Below are 12,719 nucleotides of genomic sequence, written 5' to 3'. Positions count from 1 at the left end.
CCCTTTCTTTCATGGTCTTTGGCCCTACCCGTGTCTGGGTCTCTGTCTCCCCATCTCTCTGGCCTTTTCCCTTCCTTCTGGTCTCCTTTCTCTTTTTTTTCCTCATTCTCAGAGCCCACAGAGATCCCTCTTTGTAGGTTTCTGAATGCTGTGTGTGCACCGAGCTCTCCTGCCTGCAACCTTATCTCTTAACACCCTCCTACCACTGAGCCTTCAGGTGGGCGCTCCTTCTTGCCACTTCCAGACAATTCTCCCTCCCTCAGCTCCTTTGAAGCTCAAGTTATCCATGGACACCTCTTCCCAGCCTTCCCTAAAGAACTCATCTCTTTCCCTTCTGCCCACTCCCACTCTTTCATGGGAGATTTTCAATCCTGGCTCTATATCCATCACTCTAAAACGACTGTCATAATTCTTAATAATTTCAATATCCCCATATAGATGATTCTGCTAAAACCTGGCCTGTACCCGGTTGTCTTTTCCAAAAAGGACCGTATTTTTTGTCCAAGCCATGTCACACCCTATCTTGTGGAGTCCATTCTCCAGCCTTTGGTGAGACCCTCAACTAACAGACCACCTTGGAAGAGACGCAGTGTGATTTCCGAGGTTGGGTCATAAAAGGTAACATTCCACCCCACTCTTTTCCTTGGGACACTTGTGCAGGCTAGATGACAAGGCCCATGTGGAGAGGACTCTAGGCTACTAAACACACAGCTCATCCCCAGCACCAGCCTGCAGCCACGTGAGTGAGCCATCTTAGAAGCACATCCTCCTGCCCCAGCCGGGCTACCCCCTGGAGGAGAGATAAGCCTTCTCCCCGAGGCCCTGCCCAGCTTGCAGACCTGTGAGTGAGATAAATGATCTTTATTGTTTTCAGTCATACAGTCTTTGGATGGTTTGTTAACATACACCATGATACTAGATAATCCACACGTGGCCTCTTGGTACTCTGAACCCATCATTTCCATCCATCTTGACCTCTGATCTATCCCAGCCCCCTTCCTTCCTTCCTTCCTTCCTTTTTTACAGTTTTATTGAGCTACCATTCACGTACCATACAGTTCATTCATTTAAAGTATACGACATGGGACTTCTCTGATGGTGCAGTGGTTAAGAATCCGCCTGCAGGGCTTCCCTGGTGGCGCAGTGGTTGAGAGACCGTCTGCCGATGCAGGGGACACAGGTTCGTGCCCCGGTCCGGGAAGATCCCACATGCCGCGGAGCGGCTGGGCCCATGAGCCATGGCCGCTGAGCCTGCGCATCTGGAGTCTGTGCTCCGCAACGGTAGAGGCCACAACAGTGAGAGGCCCGCGTACCGCAAAAAAAAAAAAAAAAAAAAAAAAAAAGATAGAGAAAAAAGGATCCGCCTGCCGATGCAGGGGACACAGGTTCGACCCCTGGTCTGGACCATCTCACATGCCTCAGAGCAACTGAGCCCTCGAGCCACAACTACTGAGCCTGCATGCTGCAACTACTGAAGCCCACGTGCTTAGACACCACTGCAATAAGAAGCCCGCGCACCACAGGGAAGAACAGCCCCCACTCGCCACGACTAGAGAAAGCCCACGCGCAGCAATGAAGACCCAACGCAGCCAAATTTTTTTTAATAAATTTAAAATAAAATAATTTTTAAAAGTAAGGTATATACACAATGGTTCTTCTTATATTCATAAGAGTTTTGCACGCAAAACTGCAATCTTAGGCAATTTTTGTTTTCCTCCCAAAGAAACTACACCCGTATCTATCTGTCCCCCCTGATTGTGCCACCCACTTCCTCGGCCATACCCTTGTCCTTGTCATCAGTAACTACACACCCTTAAAACTTTTTTTTTTTTTTTGGCCACACAGCACGGCTTGCAGGATAACCTGGGCCACAGCAGTGAAAGTGCCAAGTCCTAACCACTGGACCGCCAGGGAACTCCCCAAACTATCTCTTTCTTCCTCTTTTTTGTTTGTTTTTTATGGGAGTTTAGTTGATTTCCTCATCTTTTTTGAAAAAATTATTTTATTCAAGTATAGTTGATTTACAATGTCAATTTCTGCTGCACAGCACGTAAAGTTATACATAAATATACTTTTTCCTCTTCTTTTCCGTTATGCTTCATCACAGCATACTGAATATAGTTCCCTGTGCTACACAGTAGGCAAACTATTTTTATCATCCCATTCTCTGTCCATGCACTCCCTTTTCCCACCAACCAAATTTAAGAAAAAAACTTTCAAGGGAGTTCCCTGGTGGCTTAGTGGTTAGGATTCTTGTCTTTCACTGCCATGGCCTGGGGTTCAATCCCTGGTTGGGGAACTGAGATTCTGCAAGCTATGGGGGTGCAGCAAAAATAAATAAATAAAAATAAAGCCAACTTTCAAGCCCACCAGCAGGTACAATGCATTGACCCCATTAGATTCTCATTATCTTTGGCTCCCCACATTTTGTCCTCCCTTCCCTCTTCCCCCTGCTTCCACCGTTCCACGGTCCCCCATAAAGTCACTCTCCCTTTGGATATCTTCCCCTTCTTTGCCTATGATCCCCTCCAGGGCACTGTTGGGGTGAAACCCCAACCCTAGTAAATCTTCTCACCCACTCTGTGCCTTCCCAGGGGGCTCTGAGGGGGGCTGGATCCCAAATCCCAGCCCTCCTGTGACCCTGCTCTGTGTCCTTCATGAAGGTACACTCAGCACCCACCCCCCCACAAGATGGCCATTCCCCATATTCATTCTCCTCAAATCCCCACCACACCCTGGTCCTCCACCTTCAATCAGCTGATTCCCTCACTCCTCATTCTTCTGAAAGCGTAGAGTCTACCAGACACTTCATCTTCCCACAGCCCATTCTATCAGCTGCCCAGATGCTCTGCTTTTCATCTGTCCCTCCCAATCCAAGACCAACATCTCGCCTGTGTCCTGGGTCCCATCTCTCTGTCCCGCCTGCAGACTCAGCTCCTGTCATCACTCCTAATTCTCTTGTATCATTAATATGCGAGGCAGAATGATGTCCCACCCCCACCCCCGGAAGATGTCCACGTCGTAAGTCCTAATTCCCAGAACCTTTGAATATGTTGGGCTGGCCAAAAAGTGCCTTTGATTTTTTTTTGTTTGTTTGGTTTTTGGTTTTTGGGTTTTTTTGCGGTACGCGGGCTTCTCACTGTTGTGGCCTCTCCCGTCGCGGAGCACAGGCTCCGGACGCGCAGGCTCAGCGGCCATGGCTCACGGGCCGAGCCGCTCCGCGGCATGTGGGGTCTTCCCGGACCGGGGCACGAACCCGTGTCCCCTGCATCGGCAGGCGGACTCTCAACCACTGCGCCACCAGGGAAGCCCGTGCCTTTGGTTTTTAAAGACACATTTTTCATTTTCACCAAGAACTTTATTGAACAACGTATTCACCTTTTTGTTCCACTACCTTCTGCCGTTTTTCAGGCGGCTTCATAATTCCATCTTCCCAAAACTTTTAACCTTTTTGAGCAAAGAACTGTTCCAGGTGCCTTTTACAGTCTTCCAGGGAACCGAAATTGTTTCCATTAAGAGAATTTTGTAAAGACCGAAATAAATGTAAATCCGAAGGTGCAATGACTGGTGAATATGAATATGGTGGATGAATCAGAACTTCCCAGCCAAGCTGTAACAGTTTTTGCCTGGTCATCAAAGAAACATTCAGTCTTGTGTTATCCTGATGGACGATTATGCGTTTTCTGTTGACTAGTTCTGGACGCTTTTCGTCAAGTGCTGCTTTCATTTGGTCTAATTGGGAGCAGTACTTGTTGGAATTAATCATTTGGTTTTCCAGAAGGAACTCACAACAGAGGACTCCCTTCCAATCCCACCATATACACAGCATCACCTTCTTTGGATGAAAACCAGCCCCTGCTGTGGTTGGCGGTGGTTCATTTCACTTGCTCCATGATCTCTTCCGTTCCACATGATTGTACAGTGTCCACTTTTCATTGCCCGTCACAATTTGTTTTAAAAACGGAACGTTTTCGTTACGTTTAAGTAGAGAATCACATGCAGAAATACAGTCAAGCAAGTTTTTTTCGCTTAACTTATGTGGGACCCAAACATCAAAGGGATGAACATAACCAAGCTGGTGCAAATGATTTTCAACGCTTGATTTAGATATTTTCAGTGTCAGCTATCTCCCGGGTGGTATAATGTTTTGTTTTGTTTTATTTTTTAAATTTTATTTATTTGTTTGTTTTGACTGTGTTGGGTCTTTGCGGCTGTGCATGGGCTTTCTCTAGTTGTGGCGAGTGGGAGCTACCCTTCGTTGCCGTGCGTGGGCTTCTCATTGCGGTGGCTTCTCTTGTTGCAGAGCAGGGGCTCTAGGCACACGGGCTTCAGTAGCTGTGGCACATGGGCTCAGTAGTTGTGGCGCACGGGCTTAGTTGCTCCGCAGCATGTGGGATCTTCCTGAACCAGGGCTCAATTCCGTGTCCCTTGCATTGGCAGGTGGATTCTTAACCACTGCGCCACCACGGAAGCCCTACGTGGTGTAATGTTGATTGTTCTCAATTAATGTCTCGATTTGATCGCTATCAACTTCAACTGGTCTACCGGACCGTGGAGCATCGTCCAGCGAGAAATCTCCAGGACGAAACTTAACAAACCACTTTTGACATGTTCAGTCAGTCACAGCACCTTCTCCATACACTGCACAAATCTTTTTTTTTTGCATTTCAGTTGCGTTTTTACCTTTCTTGAAATAATAAAGCATAAAATGCCGAAAATGTTGCTTTTTTCTTCCATCTTCAATATTAAAATGGCTACACAAAAATTCACCAGTTTTGATACGTCTTTTTTTAAATGCACGCTGATATGACAAGCTGTCACATAAAATCTAACAAAATTGTTTCAAATGAAGTTAAAGACAACTAAGTGCTACTAGAGCCATCTCACGGAAAATAACGAATGAACCTTTTGGCCAACTCAATACTATATGACAAAAGGGACTTTGTGGATGTGATTAAATTAAGGCTCTTGAGTTGGGGAGATTATCCCAGGTGACCTCGGTGGCCCCAGGGTAATCACAAGGGTCTTTACAAGAAGGAGGTAGGAAGGTCAGATTCTTAGATGATGTGAGGATAGATGTACAGGTAAGAAATTAAAATAAAATAGAAAATACTTAAAAATGGGGACTTCCCTGGTGGCCAGGTGCTTAAGACTCCACGCTTCCACTGCAGGGGGCACGAGTTTGATCCCTGGTCGGGGAACTAAGATCCTGCATGCTGTGCATGGTGCCGGGGGAAAAGAAGATAAAAGACAAAAAATAATAGTAATTAAAAATGAAAAAACAAAAAAAGTAGAGGTCAGAGAGGAGAAAGATGCTACTTTGCTGACTGTGAAGCTGGAGGGAAGGGCCATGAGCCAGGGAATATAGGTAGCCTCTAGAAGCTGGAGAAAGCAAACAAGGAAATGACTTCTGCCCTAGAGCCTCCAGAAGGAACACAGCCCCGTGGACCCATTTAAGAATTCCAACCTCCAGAACTGTAGGATAATAAATGTGTATTGTTTTAAGCCACTAAGTTTGTGGTAATTTGTTACAGCAGCCAATAGGAAACTAACGCAGACGTGTTATGTCAATTTCAATGTCAGTTTCTCCTATCCTCCGTATCAGGTTGTCATTCCTGTGTTATAATAAGATCTTTTTTCTTTGCTTTACTTTTAATTTTGAAATATTTTCAGACTTACAAAAGTGTGGCAAAGATAGCACAGAGAATTCGTGATATCCTTCACCCAGTTTCCCCTAATGTTAGCGTCTTACATTGCCAAGGTTCATTTGTTAAAATGGAGAAATTGACACTGGTACAATGCTGTTGACTAAATGACGTTCCAATTGCCTCCATTTCCCCACTAATTTCCTTTCTTTCTTCTAGGATCCAGCCCAGGGTACCACATTGCATTTAGCTGTCATGTCCCCTTAGCCTCCTGCAATTCTGCAATCGTTTCTTACTTTTTCCTTGTCTTTAATGACCTCAACACTTTTGAAGAATACTGGTCAGTTGCTTTGCAGACTGTCCCTCAATTTGCATTTATCTTGCATTGTCTTGTCTTGATAAGATTGAGATTATAGTTTTTTGCAGGGAGGGAGGATGCCACACAGTTGAAGTACCCTTCTCATCACATCATATTGGGGGCACATCATGTTGCTATATCTTATCACCGGTGACATTAATTTTGATCACTTGGTTAGGCTAGTGTCTGCTGGGTTTCTCCATTATAAAGTTATTATTTTTTCCCTTTGTCATTAATGAATTAATTTGGGGAAGCCAGTTTTTTGGTTTGGTCGAGTTTATTGAGATTTAATTCTCATAAAATAAAATTGACCCTTTACATGTACACTTCTATGAATTTTGGCAAACAGATAGTTATGTAACTGCCACTATAGTAAAGATATAGAACCTTCCATACTTCCCCCCAAGTTCCCTCCTCCCCTTTGTAGTCATCTGCCTCCCCCACTTCCAGCTGTTGGAAACAACTGCTCTGTTTTCTCTCCCTCTGTTCTTGTAGTTTTGCCTTTTCCAGAATGTCAAATATAGTTGACCCTTGAGCAATGCTCCAGGTCGGACAGGGGTGCTGACAGTCCACGCAATTAAAAAATCTGAGTACTGTGGTTCCTCCATATCCACGGTTCTGCATTCAGGAATTCAACCAACCGGATCCTTTAGTGCTGCAGTATTGACTACGGAAAAAAAATCCATGTATAAGTGGATCTGCGCAGTTCAAACCCGTGTTGTTCAAGGGTCAAGTGTAAATGAAATCATAGGATATGTAGCCTTTTCAGTATGGCTTCTTACACTTAGCATAATGCATGGAAGATTCATTCCTGTTGTGTGTATCAGTAGCTCTTTCCTTTACGGTTTTTTAAAAAATTAATTCATTCATTCATTTTTTGTCTGCGTTGGGTCTTTATTGTTGTGTGCGGGCTTTCTCTAGTCGTGGAGAGCGGGGTCTAATCTTCGTTGTGGTGCACAGGCTTCTCATTGCAGTGGCTTCTCTTGTTGCGGAGCACGGCCTCTAGGTGTGCAGGCTCAGTAGTTGTGGCGCACGGGCTTAGTTGTTCCGCAGTACGTGGAATCTTCCCAGACCAGGGCTCGAACCCGTGTCCCCTGCACTGGCAGGCGGATTCTTAACCACTGTGCCACCAGGGAAGTCCCTACATTTTATTTTATTTTATTTATTTATTTTATTTATTTATTTTTTTTGCGGTACGCGGGCCTCTCACTGTTGTGGCCTCTCTCGTTGCGGAGCACAATCTCCGGACGCGCGGGCCCAGCGGCCATGGCTCACGGGCCCAGCCATTCCGCGGCATGTGGGATCCTCCCGGACCGGGGCACGAACCCGTGTCCCCTGCATCGGCAGGCGGACCCTCAACCCCTGCGCCACCAGTGAAGCCCCATTTTATTTTTCATTGAAGTAGAGTTGACTCTTTTTCATTCTTAACATTCAGTACTATTCCAAGGCATGTGTGCCCATGTGTTTATCCATTCCCTGTATGAAGGACGTTTGAGTTTCATTTAGTTTTTGGCAATTATGGAGAAAGCTGCTATAAAAATTATGTACATGTTTTTGTGTGAACATAAGTTTTCAGGTCTCCTGAATAAGTAGCTAAGAGTGAGCTTGCTGGGTTTTACGATAAGTATATGCTTAATTTTTTTTTTTTTTTGCCATCAGCAGATAATTCTGCTATAAGACCTTCTATCTTAACATCTTTTCTATCCTAAAAAAAAAAAAGGAATTCCCTGGAGGTCCAGTGGTTAGGACTCCGTGCTTCCAGTGCAGGGGGCATGGGTTCGATCCCTGGTCAGGGAACTAAGATCCCACAAGCCGTGTGGCGTGGCCAAAAAAACCCAAACACCCAAAACCCAACCTTCCTTGACTCCACTTCCCTCTCCTTCTATTATCACCTCTCTGTGTTCCCTCTGTAGCAAAACTTCTCCAAAAATTTTTCCCTACCTGAGGTCTCTGTTTCATCTCCCATTGTTTAGTCAAGGTCATCTATGGTAGCCAAACCTCAGTCCTTATGTTTCTGCATTTCTCAGCAGCATTAGACACTCTGAACACTGCCTCTTCTTCCTCCTTTTTTCTTTTCCTGTGTTCTTTTTAAAATATTTTTTATTGGAGTATAGTTGATTTACAATGTGTTAGTTTCAGGTATACAACTTAGTGATTCAGTTATACATACACATATATTCATTCTTTTTCAGATTCTTTCCCCATATAGTTTATTACAGAATATTGAGTAGAGTTCCCTGTGCTATATGGTAAGTCCTTGTTGGTTATCTATTTTATATATAGTAGTGTGTGTATGTTAATCCCAAGCTCCTAATTTATCCCTCCTCGCCATGTTTCCCTTTTGGTAACCATAAATTTGTTTTCGCAATCTGTGAGTCTGTTTCTGTTTTGTAAGTAAGTTCATTTGTATCATTTTTTTTTTAACATCTTTATTGGGGTATAATTGCTTTACAATAGTGTGTTAGTTTCTGCTTTATAACAAAGTGAATCAGCTATACATATACATATGCTCCCATGTGTCTTCCCTCTTGCGACTCCCTCCCTCCCACTCTCCCCATCCCACCCCTCCAGGCTGTCCCAAAGCCCCGAGCTAATATCCCTGTGCCTTGCGGCTGCTTCCCCCTAGCTATCTACCTTACTACGTTTGTTAGTGTGTATATGTCCATGACTCTCTCTCGCCCTGTCAAAACTCACCCTTCCCCCTCCCCATATCCTCAAGTCCGTTCTCCAGTAGGTCTGCGCCTCTATTCCTGTCTTATCCCTAGGTTCTTCATGACATTTTTTTCCCTTAAATTCCATATATATGTGTTAGCATACGGTATTTGTCTTTTTCTTTCTGACTTACTTCACTCTGTATGACAGACTCTAGGTCTATCCATCTCATTACAAATAACTCAATTTCATTTCTTTTTAAGGCTGAGTAATATTCCATTGTGTATATGTGCCACATCTTCTTTATCCATTCGTCCGATGATGGGCGCTTAGGTTGTTTCCATCTCCGGGCTATTGTAAATAGAGCTGCAATGAACATTTTGGTACATGACTCTTTTTGAATTTTGGTTTTCTCAGGGTATATGCCCAGTAGTGGGATTGCTGGGTCATATGGTAATTCTATTTGTAGTTTTTTAAGGAACCTCCATACTGTTCTCCATAGTGGCTGAACCAATTCACATTCCCACCAGCAGTGCAAGAGTGTCCCCTTTTCTCCACACCCTCTCCAGCATTTATTGTTTCTAGATTTTTTGATGATGGCCATTCTGACTGGTGTGAGATGATATCTCATTGTAGTTTTGATTTGCATTTCTCTAATGATTAATGATGTTGAGCATTCTTTCATGTGTTTGTTGGCATTCTGTATATCTTCTTTGGAGAAATGTCTGTTTAGGTCTTCTGCCCATTTTTGGATGGGGTTGTTTGTTTTTTTGTTATTGAGCTGCATGAGCTGCTTGTAAATTTTGGAGATTAATCCTTTGTCATTTGTATCATTTTTTAAAAATTAGATTCCACATATGAGTGATATCATATGATAATTGTCTTTCTCTGTCTGACTTGCTTCACTTAGTATTGATAATCTCTAGGTCCATCCTCCTCCTTTTTTCTTTTTTCTATTGAGTGAAAGATTCTTTAAATTCTATCGTGCTTTACAATTTTCAAAAGTTTCACACAAGTGATTTCATATCGTCCCACAATAACCCTTTTCCCCGGCTACCCCTATCATGTCCCTGCCCCCTTCCCTCTCCCCACTGGTAGCCACTAGTTTGTTATCTATGTCTGTGAATCTGCTTCTTTTTTATTATATTCGCTAGTTTGCTGTATTTTTCAGACTCCACATATAAGTGATATCATACAGTATTTGTCTTTGTCTGACTTATTTCACTTAGCATAATGCCCTCCAAGTTCATCCAGGTTGCAGCAAATGGCAAAATTTCATTCCTCTTTATGGCTGAGTAGTATTCTGTTGTATATATACACCACGTCTTCTTTATCCATTCATCTGCTGATGGACACGTAGATTGCTTCCATATCTTGACACTGCCTCCTTTTTTTTAATTTTTATTTTTTTTTATTTAATAATTGTTTTTTGGCTGCGTTGGGTCTTCATTGCAGTGCGTGGGCTTCTTACTGCTGTGGCTTCTCTTGTTGCGGAAAACTGGCTCTAGGCGTGTGTGCTTCAGTAGTTGCAGCACGCAGGCTCAGTAGTTGTGGCTCACGGGCTTAGTTGCTCCGCGGCATGTGGGATCTTCCAGGACCAGGGATTGAACCCGTGTCCCTTGCATTGGCAGGCGGATTCTTAACCACTGCACGCCAGGGAAGCCCAACACTGCCTCCTTCTTGAAGCACTTTCCTTCTTGGCTTCCTGGACACCCAACTCTCCTGGTTTTTCTCCTACATTTGTGATCACTCCTACTCAGTCTCCTTTGCCGGGTCTTCTTGCTTTATCTAAATTCTGATGGAGGGCCTTGGGACTTGGTCCTCAGATGTCTTCCCCTCTCCATCTTCTCTCCTCTCTAACTGAGTTCATTCAGTCACATGGCTTCAAATACTACATCTACTCCAATGATTCCCAAATCTAGGTTTCCAGGCCCAAATTCTTCCGTGATTGCCATATCTTCCAACTTTCAACTCCACAGCTCCACTTGAGTGTCAAACAGACATCTTTGACGTGTCCAAACCCAGAAGTCCTCCTCAACAATCCCACTCTTCCCCACGTCTTCCCTCTGTAAATCAGTGGCACCACCAATTACCCAGTTGCTTAGCCTACAAATCTAGGAGTGAGGATTATTATTATTTTTTATTTAGTTGTAGTTGACTTACAATCTCGTGTTAGCTTCAGTGTACAGCAAAGTGATTCAGTTATACATGTATACGTATATAGAGAGATTCTTTTTCAGATGATTTTTCCTTACAGGTTATTACAAAATATTGAGTATACTTCCCTATGCTATACAGTAGGTCCTTGCTGGTTATCTATTTTATATATAGTAGTGTGTATATGTTAACACCAACTCCTAATTTAACCCTCCCCGCCTTTCCCCTTCGATAACTGTATATTTGTTTTTCTATATCTGTGGGTCTATTCCTGCTTTGTAAATAGGTTCATTTGTATCACTTTTTTAGATTCCACATATAAGTGATATCATATGATATTTGTCTTTCTCTGTCTGGCTTACTTCGTTTAGTATGAAAATCTAACCCTTTATTATTATTAAGGGAAGATTAGCTTCATTAAAATTTTTCTTTAAACTTTTAATTTTTAAATCGTTTCAGACTTACAGAAAAGGTGCAAAGAATAGTACAGAGTTCCCATATATCCTTCACCCAGTTTTCACCAACGTCAACTTACATAACCATAGTACAATTATTTGTCAGGAAATTAACAAGGGTATAATACCATTAACCAATGGTACAGACCTCATTTGAATCTCAACAATTTTCCATTAATGTTCTTTTTACGGTTTAGAATCTAATCCAGGATCCCACGTTGCATTTAGCTGTCTCCTTAATTTCCTCTAGGAACTATTTTTAACGTCCCTCTTTTCCATACACTCTAATTCCACTTCTATAGTAACTGAGTGAGATCTACCTTCACAATAGATCCTGAATCTTACCAATCCTTTCCACCTCACTGTTATTGTAACGGGGCAGGACCCTATGGGGTCTTCCCAGAACAGACCCCCTCTCCATGTCCTCCGCCTGCTTTCTGTCTGTAAAAAACTTTAGCCAAAGAATAAATTTCATCAGAAAAATGAAAAAAAATGCAGAAGCAAAGAAAAGCAGTCAAACAGGACGAAATAATAATTGTTTAGTCATTAAACAAAGTTAAGGACCTTTAGTTCCTCCTCAAGGGCTCTTGATAATATTTTGAGTCATCTCCTTTGAGATGTTGTGCAGATACCCAAACCGCCCCCAGGTGGAAGAAGTTAACTACATGATAACCAGACCGTAGCCATGACATAAGCTGCTTCATCTTCCACTATTCCGAGAACTGGCCTCAAAGAAATGGGAACAAACTGACTCTGGAACTGAAGACTAACCGTACTTAAAACAGTCAAGATGATGCTGATCAGACCACCAATGACCAATTTCAAGATAGCTGTCAAAGCTGACTGTGGTGCTCTGCATGTAACCCCCTCCCTCTGCCTATACATCCCTGAAACTCCCCTTTAAAAGCTCTTGTGGGGTTTCCCTGGTGGCGGCGCAGTGGTTAAGAATCTCCCTGCCAATGCAGGGGACACGGGTTCGAGCTCTGGTCCAGAAAGATCCCACATGCTGCGGAGCAGCTAAGCCCGTGCGCCACAACTACTGAGCCTGCGCTCTAGAGCCTGTAAGCCACAACTACTGAAGCCCACGCGCCTAGAGCCCATGCTCCGCAACAAGAAAAGCCACCGCAATGAGAAGCCTGTGCACCACAATGAAGAGTAGCCCTGGGCTTCCTTGGTGGCACAGTGGTTGAGAGTCTGCCTGCCAACGCAGCGGACGCAGGTTCGTGCCCCAGTCTGGGAAGATCCCACATGTTGCGGAGTGGCTGGGCCCGTGAGCCATGACTGCTGAGCCTGTGTGTCTGGACCCTGCGCTCCGCAACGGGAGAGGCCCGTGTACCGCCAAAAAAAAAAAAAAAAAAAAGAGTAGCCCCCACTCTCCACAATTAAAGAAAAAGCAATGAAGAACCAACGCAGCCAAAAATTAATTAATTAATTAATTAAAAAAAATAAAAG

The sequence above is a fragment of the Phocoena sinus genome, chromosome 19 (assembly GCF_008692025.1).
Source record: "Phocoena sinus isolate mPhoSin1 chromosome 19, mPhoSin1.pri, whole genome shotgun sequence".
Taxonomy (NCBI): Eukaryota; Metazoa; Chordata; class Mammalia; order Artiodactyla; family Phocoenidae; genus Phocoena; species Phocoena sinus.
The sequence above is the reverse complement of the archived record's forward strand: the minus strand, read 5'-3'. Positions refer to the sequence as shown.